The following is an 8866-nucleotide window of genomic DNA, read 5'->3' as shown; positions in this document are numbered from 1 at the left end:
GCATCTGATTTTCTCAAAAACGCCAATTTTCTAATTCAACCATTTAAATGCCAATTCTAACTATTTAATAACTATAAATAATTATTAAATAATATTTTCATTTATCATATTAATTAATTGAACCATACAAAGTATCATAATTAACAAATATGCCCCTATAAAACTCTTTCTTTACAATTTCGCCCTTACTTAGTGAAAAATTCACAAATAGACATAGTCTAATTTGAGAATTATAATTGATTAATCAAAACCAATTACATGAGTCTTACAAGCAATATTATCTCAACTAGTGGGGGGACCATGGGTCTATATAACCGAGCTTCCAATAAGTAGATCAAGAATTTAGCACTAAAATTCACAAACTTATTAATTCTTCGTTGAATCCACGCATAGAACTTAGAATTGCACTCTCAGTATATAGAATGCTCTATATGTTCCACCATATAGACACATCATTAGTTATCCATTGTTATAATCCTAATGTGATCAATGATCCTCTATATGAATGATCTACACTGTAAAGGGATTAGATTACCATTACACCCTACAATGTATTTATTCCTTAAAACACTTGACCCCGTATAAATGATATTTCAGCTTATGGGAAATGAGTACTCCACCATTTATGTTCGTTTGGTTAAGCTCGAAGGAGATCATCCTTTGCTTACTATTCGCCAGATAGAAGCTATAGATTCCATGTTTATGATAGCGCTCCCACTCAATTGCACTACCGTGTTCCCAAAATGTACGTATCACCCTGACCTAAAAGTAGGCTTAACTAACAAATCAAAGAACACGAATAGCCTTTCAAGATTGAGCCTAATCATAACAGGATTAAGATCATTTGATCTAGGATCAACTAGGCGATATTGACTTGAATAGATATTACGGTAAGTTTAATAAATCTAAGTCAAAGTTCAATATCGGTCCCTTCCGATGCATACTCCATGCATCCAACCTGAGCTTTACTTTAACCAATGCTCTGGAAAGAACATAGCACTTCTCCAAATGCAAGTAAACTCTGTTGTAGATTATCATATCAGTAAAACCCTGTGTCTGATAAATCTAGGAAACTTTATTCATATAGTCATGTTTACTTTCCAATGTGTTGACGGCACAATAAACAGGATCAAGTATGTGAAAAGGGTTTCAGATGAATTTATACATTATGTACATATAATCATGAAATAAATCATGTGAACCATGCAACATTAAATGTTATTTCTGATCTATATTAATAAGTAAATCTGATTATATTGAAATGAGTTTTATTTAGGGCATAAAACCCAACAACCCCAAGGATACTCGAAGAACTTGTCTTCATTTTCTACCAACTTTAGCATATCTGTCCAGATATACACACCCTCGGCCCGTGACAACAGAACACCTTCGACAAATGCACACAACCCCAGCTTGTATACATCGTCAGCCACATCGCATGCCTCAAACCCTAGCCAAAGGGTTTTAAAGGTCACCCTTTTTGAATTGTTGAGATAGTCTCGCAAGATCCAATCAGAATCACATTGTGCAGTCAATTCTTCTGACGAAGGACCACCGCTCATCTTTAAGCCTGTGATCAAACCGAACTCAGACCGCCCAAATCTAGCTTCGGTTTTACCCACGTAAAACTACACTTCATCGTTTTTGGCTTCACTCACTTTCTTCTTCCTTAGTAACAGTTGATGCACAATAACCCCACTGAATTTCAATTTGCTGGCATTCCAAAAAACACCAAAGGGCGTCTCCTTCACCTTCTGAGTCAAGTTAAAAGCTTCAAATTTAGCCTTGATTGAAGCAAAATATCTGTTCCCTCTGAATGTTATACGCCCTGGAAAGTGCTCTGACAATGGGAGAATAAGTTCTGGAGCCATCTGCATTTACAAAGATTAATTAGACTTCATCGCATAAAAATCGCACAAATATCGCCTAAAAATCGCATAAAATTTACCACTGTGACATAAAATCGCAGAAAAATCGCACATAAATCGCACAATATCGCTAAAAAATACAGAACAAAACAACCAAAAAATAAGATCCTGCCAGTTACAATCGCACAAACATCGCACCTTAATCGCATAATATTGTTAAAATCGCACAACCTACCGAATATGTCATACATCACACACATCGCATAATGTCGCATAAAGTCGCTAAACATACCAAAAAGTAATAATCTATGTAACAATCGCACAAAATCGCATATAAATCGCACAATGTCGCACAATAAAGACCAGTTCAGACTCCACCTACGTCGCACAAAATCGCACATAGAATCACATAAAATCGCACAAAAACCTAAAAACCCAGAAAAAGCTATTGTTTGAAACCCATATTCATCCCACAGTTTTATTGCACAATTTATCCCCAAAAAACATACAAAACAACAACTTTCAATTCACTACCAGATTTAACCACAAATGTATGCATTTTAAAGGAGAAATTCAAGAAAAATTCCACAAAAACTTACCTGGATTGCTGCGATTGGGGTTCGTGGGATTCGACTGGGTCTCCTTGTTCGCTCGGGCGTTCGTCGATGTGGTCGATTGGAGTGGGTTCGAGGGTTCGTCTGGGTTGTCGTGGGTTCAAGGGTTCGGTTCGTGGTCTGGTCGTCTGGTGGCCGTGGGTTCGTCGTCGTCGTGGGTTCGTGGTCGTCTGGTGGTCGTCTGCGATTGGGGTTCATGGGTTTCGTGGTCTGGGTTCGTGCGTCCGTTCGTTGGTCTGGGTGTGGGTTGTCGTGTGTTTGGGAGGGGGAAAGAAGAGAGAGAATGTAGGTAGAGGGAATGTGGGAAGTTTGAAATGAGAAGGGTATTTTTGGAAGAAAAGTGAAAAATTGGTATATTTTTGCTATGTGTTATAATTAGGTACAATTAAACACCATGTTCCCTTTTTTAGCATGGAATGTCAAATTTCCCTTACTTTAAATGGTTCATGTTCTGTTCCATGAACTATTGCAGCATACGGTGGGCACAAAACAACATAACTACCTAGTATAAAATTTTTGGGTCAAGTTCTTGGAAAAGTTGGAGGAGTATTGATTTAAAATATTTAGTGCTTTCAAGGTATTTTATAATTATAATTGTTATCAAATAATTATAAAATATTCTGCAAATATTTTTTTCTTGTAGTTTAAATATTCTGCAAATATTTATAAAAAAAAAGTGCATAAATTAGTGCATAAATAATACAAATATCTATTATTTGTATCTTATTTTTATATCTAATTGAATTAGGTTACGATTAAGAATATTGGTATATATTTGGTAAAAATTAATCTAAAATTTATAATTCTCATAAATCTCTTATTTCCTATCACTATTTGTGTTAGGTACTTCCAAATCCTAAATCCCATTTCGTCATTAACGTCACTGTATTGTATTATATATGTTTATTTATATATAAATGTTGATCAATATGTTACAGGTATCATTGGGCATTTTGGCTATTCCACCAAACAACCACTCGTTCTATTGATTAAAATAAGGTTTGTACTTTTAGTAGCTTAGTCATAAATAGAGTATTGATTTAGTTTATGGGATTATGGGTTTATATATATATATATATATATATATATATATATATATCATTGCCGTTAATAATAGATACTCGCGAGATTGCGTGAGATATTAAATTTATATTTATATTTATTTCTTTTCTGTATTCCAATTAATAATAAGGATCCCTCTAACTATTTAATTTAGTCCTATTGTGGAAAACGTCTAATATAATATGTATAAGTACATGACAAAATAAAAATATATATAGTTGTGTGTAATCAAAATTCCTAGGTCAGGTTCGTTAGCATGTTTTCAATTTTATATACTCTATGAAATTTGATTTTCAACTTTAATAGTATAGTGGTTTATATAATATATATATATATTCATTGTGGATGCTTTTTGGATTGACTAGAGGATTATGTTTGGATTTAATTTAGGAATGTTAAGAATTGGTAAGTGATAAGATAAGAAAAAATTTTAACATGTCAAACTTCACTATGAAAATGAATAAAGTTTAGGTTTAATAATCTTATTATGTACAATTTGTAATCCTTTTTCTTTCAAGTTGCAGAATGTGGATTTCTTGTCCTTTAATTTGATTTCAATTTATTTAAACTGATCAGTATGACATTATTTAGACTGATCAGATGGAAGGTTTTGAATTGGCAAGGTCTTAATATCATATGAAAATATGAATTGGTTTATGTTCAGATCATTTCAAGTTGGAAGAGAAAAGTTTTTGATTCCAAGGCTTCTATTGTACCTAAAAGTGAGTGTTTTAATATTTATACTCGCAAGTGCACGAATCGTTTCGAAATATAGTGTTCATGTAAGTGCAGGGTCAAACCCATGAGAGTTGACTAACATCAAAAGAAACTTTTTTAAACAAAGCAAGGATATTCTAATCTAGTTCCAAATATTTGATGGGATTTTGGTTTTGCAAAATAAAATAAAAGACAAGTAACTAAAATACTACGATTAAAGACGAGTGAGTATGAAAATAATTTTCAAATAAGATGTGTAAAATAAGATTATTAAGATATTAGAATCCACAAAATGCAAGTTCAATAGTATTTATAAGTATATTGATTTCCAAGTTCATATATATATAGTTGAAATAAATCACACTATATTTTCCAAAATGTAATTTCTATTTAAGCACAAGTTTCTTTCAAAAAGGTATGATTTTTCTTCACTTATAAAATGTATAATTTCTAAGCATTACATGTGTTACAATTTAATGAAACTACACAAAATCAAAGAAACTATGTTTGGGCAAAATATAACACTTATATTCTAAGAATAAGATGTAAACAATTTAATGAAAGACATGCTTGACATACTCTATAAAATATAAAAATAGTAGAAATGTGAGTGAAATGGTGTATGAGATGAATGGTGAAAGGGAAGAGTGAAGGGTGTTTGAGATGATGAGATGTAAAAATGTTTAGGGGGTGAAGAGATATTTTGAAATGGTTTTCCAACACTATATTTATAGGCAAAATTGAGGGATTAAATTAATCAAAATATAATAAATAAATTAATTAATTTAATTAGTGTTGGGAAGAGAAGGGATAAATAAAGTATGTGTAAGAGTATTGGAAAAAATAAATGTTTGTTTGGATGGAAAAGTAGTGAAAAGATAGGGTAAAAATAAATTAGGAATGTTTATTTAGGTGAAATAAATTGGGAAGAGTAAATAGGTATTTATATGTAAATTGTGGGAGAAGTGTGATTTTTGGACTTTTGTTAGTGTATTTTTGGATGGGTGCAATTCCAATTAACAACCAATTTTTTTTCTTCTTTTTCTTCTGCAGGTGGCGGCTGGCGAGCTAAGATTGGAGGAGAAGCTGACGAAATTGCGTGTGGCGCTTGCTGGTTGGCTGGGAAAGCTGACGAGGCGGGAGGAGGAGGGAGACCAGCTCCTGCGTGCAGGTCCCACATGTGCATGCTGAGAGAAAAAGAAGGGGAACTCACGCTCCTGCTGTCGGGTTGAGATCCGCTCCCCATCTGGACCCTCCGATCATCAAACGGACGGCTCGGATGGATGCTGACTTTGACTGAGAGTGGGGCTTCCATAAAGGTTGATCTGATTTTTCTTTTAAAATTACATTTTGACCCCAAATTCTTCACATGTTCTTCAATTTAATCCATACTTTTTCTACCAAATACAACTAAAAATATATAAAATTAATTAGAAAATTAAAATAAAACTAAAAATAAATACCACATAACATATTATAATAAAATAATTATAAAAACACACAAAAACATAAAAAATTACAATAAAGCTAATAAATTAAAAAATTATTAAAAACTTACTAAATTAATTAAAAACTTAAAAACTAAGCCAATTTTAGTTAAAAAAAAATGTGACAATAACTCTTATTCCTAGAGTTATCAGCTTCTTGTGATAAACTGTAAGAGTTCAGATGTTCCAATGATTGATGTGAATTTGGTAAATTTTTTGCTCCAAAACTTGTAACTTTGACAGATATGTTAGACATTTATATGTATAAACTGAAACATATATGATTATGTATAAAGTGCGAAATTAATAAAACATATATGCACTATAATTAAGGATCGAAATACCTCCAACCATTGAATCTTTGAGCTTTAGTCCTACATAAGCTTGATCTGCAAAAGAAACCGATTGATGTGGGTAATTAATTTGCTGTTATGAACAGAATGAGTGAGGAGCTCGGGGACCGAGACCCTATATTTATAGGTGAGATACTCCATCAGTATCTGTGCCACATTAATTGTCAGAATATTTTGACAATTAATTCGGGAAACCAAATCAGGTAATGAATATTTAAATCTGACCATATATACAACTTCAAATATTCTATTAGAATTTTGTTATTTGTTCGTACAAATTAACATTTGTAGGTGATACAAAGCTGAGCTGAGCCTAATTAATGAATATTTTTAGATTAACTTAAGAACTTATTTAAATTATCAAGCTTTCTTAAACATTAATATATTGCGGTATTTACTTTTAATTGTCAAAATTATAAACTATAATATTTAGATACACATAATAATAATCTCGCTTAATAATTAATAATATATATTTTTTTAATTTTTAATTGTATCACTTTTAAATAACGTAGAAAAAGATTAGCATAAATTTTAGTATACGTGTCTTGCACGTAGCTTTTTACTAGTAGATATATAGATATGTAAGTGTAACACTTGAGCATATTATAATTAAATATTAAATTTAAAAATAAGATTAATAATAAAGAAAAATAATTTTTTTACCTAATTTTACTATTTGATTAAAAAAAATCTATTTTTACACTAAAACAAAAATATATTTATATTTAACACTACTTTTATTTTTCTCACTCTAACTCAAACTTAAGAAAACACATAAAAGGTGTAGGTGGCTTTAAATATAAAAGAACATATAAGAGGTGTAGGTGGCTTTCTATAAATTTTTCTTTATATTTTTCTAATTTTTTTTAAAGTAGTATGTTAATGTACTAAGCAGGACCGACCCTAGGCTAAGGTGGACTAGGCCTGCGCCTAAAGCCCACTCATTTTAGAGGCCCAAATAAAAAGAATGCCTTTTAAAAAATATACATATTTCTTTAATAATTTTTAAAAATACAATTTATCTTTATAATAAAGGCCCAATTTTTTTTTTTTGCCTATGGTCCATTTCAACTCAAGGTCGGTCTTGATACTAAGAAAATATATTATTCAACTAAGCTTACTTTTTGTAATAATCTCACATTATTTTTTTTATGAGAAGGGGGTGCCAATGATACCATAACATTAAAAGGGCAGAAACCCACAGCAATCAACTTACAAATAGCAGGAAAATAAGTAAAACATAGTACATTAGTAGAAAAAATAAAAAACAGTCATCACCAAACAGAACACTCAAAAAGATGTTAACCATAACTTGATTCTCACTCAAAATTATCTAACACTGTCACATCTAAATCAAAGGGATTGAAAAAGCCTTCAGACTTCGAAGCAACTGCCCATTGTGCGATATTATGAGCCATGTAGTTACACTTCCGAGAGATATGCAAAATGCCCCAATCACTCAAACTTGAGCAACTTTTCAAAAATACAATTTAGCTGCTTGCAGCGTAAAGTCTACTGTAACACCCTAACTATCTTAGGCGTATTACGTGATTTTTAAACGTACTGTGCAGCTCGTTGCTAATCAACGAGGTTTATGGAAAAACGTGATTAATTAAAATTTTGCTTTTTCATTAAACTTATAAACCATTTTACAAAAAGTCTCGGGATCCCGATTTATAAAAATATTTACAAACGTTTTTACTGTTCAACTTTTACATCAAAATAAAGTCGTCTAACGACAGTTACAAAATCCCAGCCCTGCTGTCCCGAGGATCGTACGCTCCAGGCCTAACCGCCCCGACATGTACAATCTCATAAGCTCGCTCACGGTCCATCAGCAACTGCCTTGCCTTTACCTACACATGCACATAAACTGTGAGTCGACAGACTCAGTAAGAAAAGCATAATAATATCATACATAAAACTGACTGCCGTGTCCAACACGATACTGAGTCCCGCTACTGCCATGTCCAACATGGTACTGAGCACTACTGCCATGTCCAACATGGTACTGAGTTTTGAACGTTCATAGGGACGGTACTATCGACACGTAACAACCTGATCGGTCGAACCGGTCATACTCCCATTCTTGGTCATACTCCGGCTCGTACCGACGTGTTACTATACCCTCACGATCGGTCGAACCGGTCATACTCCCATTGCTGGTCATACTCCAGCCTGTACCGACGGGATACGTCAATAGCACGGAACCACCAACCAAGTGTCGGCTGATCGGTCAAACCGGTCATACTCATTCTTGGTCATACTCCAAATTCGTACCGACGTGACAGGGTTGGGTGGTTCGAAGCCTAAATACATATCTAATGTAATCTAACAGGCTTCCTACATGCACGCTAAACATGTAATCTACATATGCATCTTGTTATACTAATCTTACCCGGATTCCGATTTCGGGTGTGCTGGTCAACTTTGGGCCGAAGGCCGAACGGCGGATTACTGGCTCCTAAACCATAAAAATCACAACGCCATAAGTGACACGCTAAATCACTTCCCGGGGACTAAAACTTGAAACTAAAAGTTTCCCTATCGATAAAAAGCATGGCAATACCCCTAAAAACCCAAAAACGAGGAAAACTAGGGTTCTGAAAAACCCCCCATCCGGAAGACCGGTTGCCCAACCGGAATTCCGGTTCAAAAATACGAACCCCCATCCGAATTCCGGATGCTCAACCGGAATTCCGGTTCCTCGCAGGCAGCAACATCAAAAATTCATAACTTGCTCAATTCAATCCCAATTCACA

This window comes from Cannabis sativa, chromosome 3 (assembly GCF_029168945.1).
Source record: "Cannabis sativa cultivar Pink pepper isolate KNU-18-1 chromosome 3, ASM2916894v1, whole genome shotgun sequence".
Classification (NCBI taxonomy): Eukaryota; Viridiplantae; Streptophyta; class Magnoliopsida; order Rosales; family Cannabaceae; genus Cannabis; species Cannabis sativa.
This window is presented reverse-complemented; position numbering follows the sequence as displayed.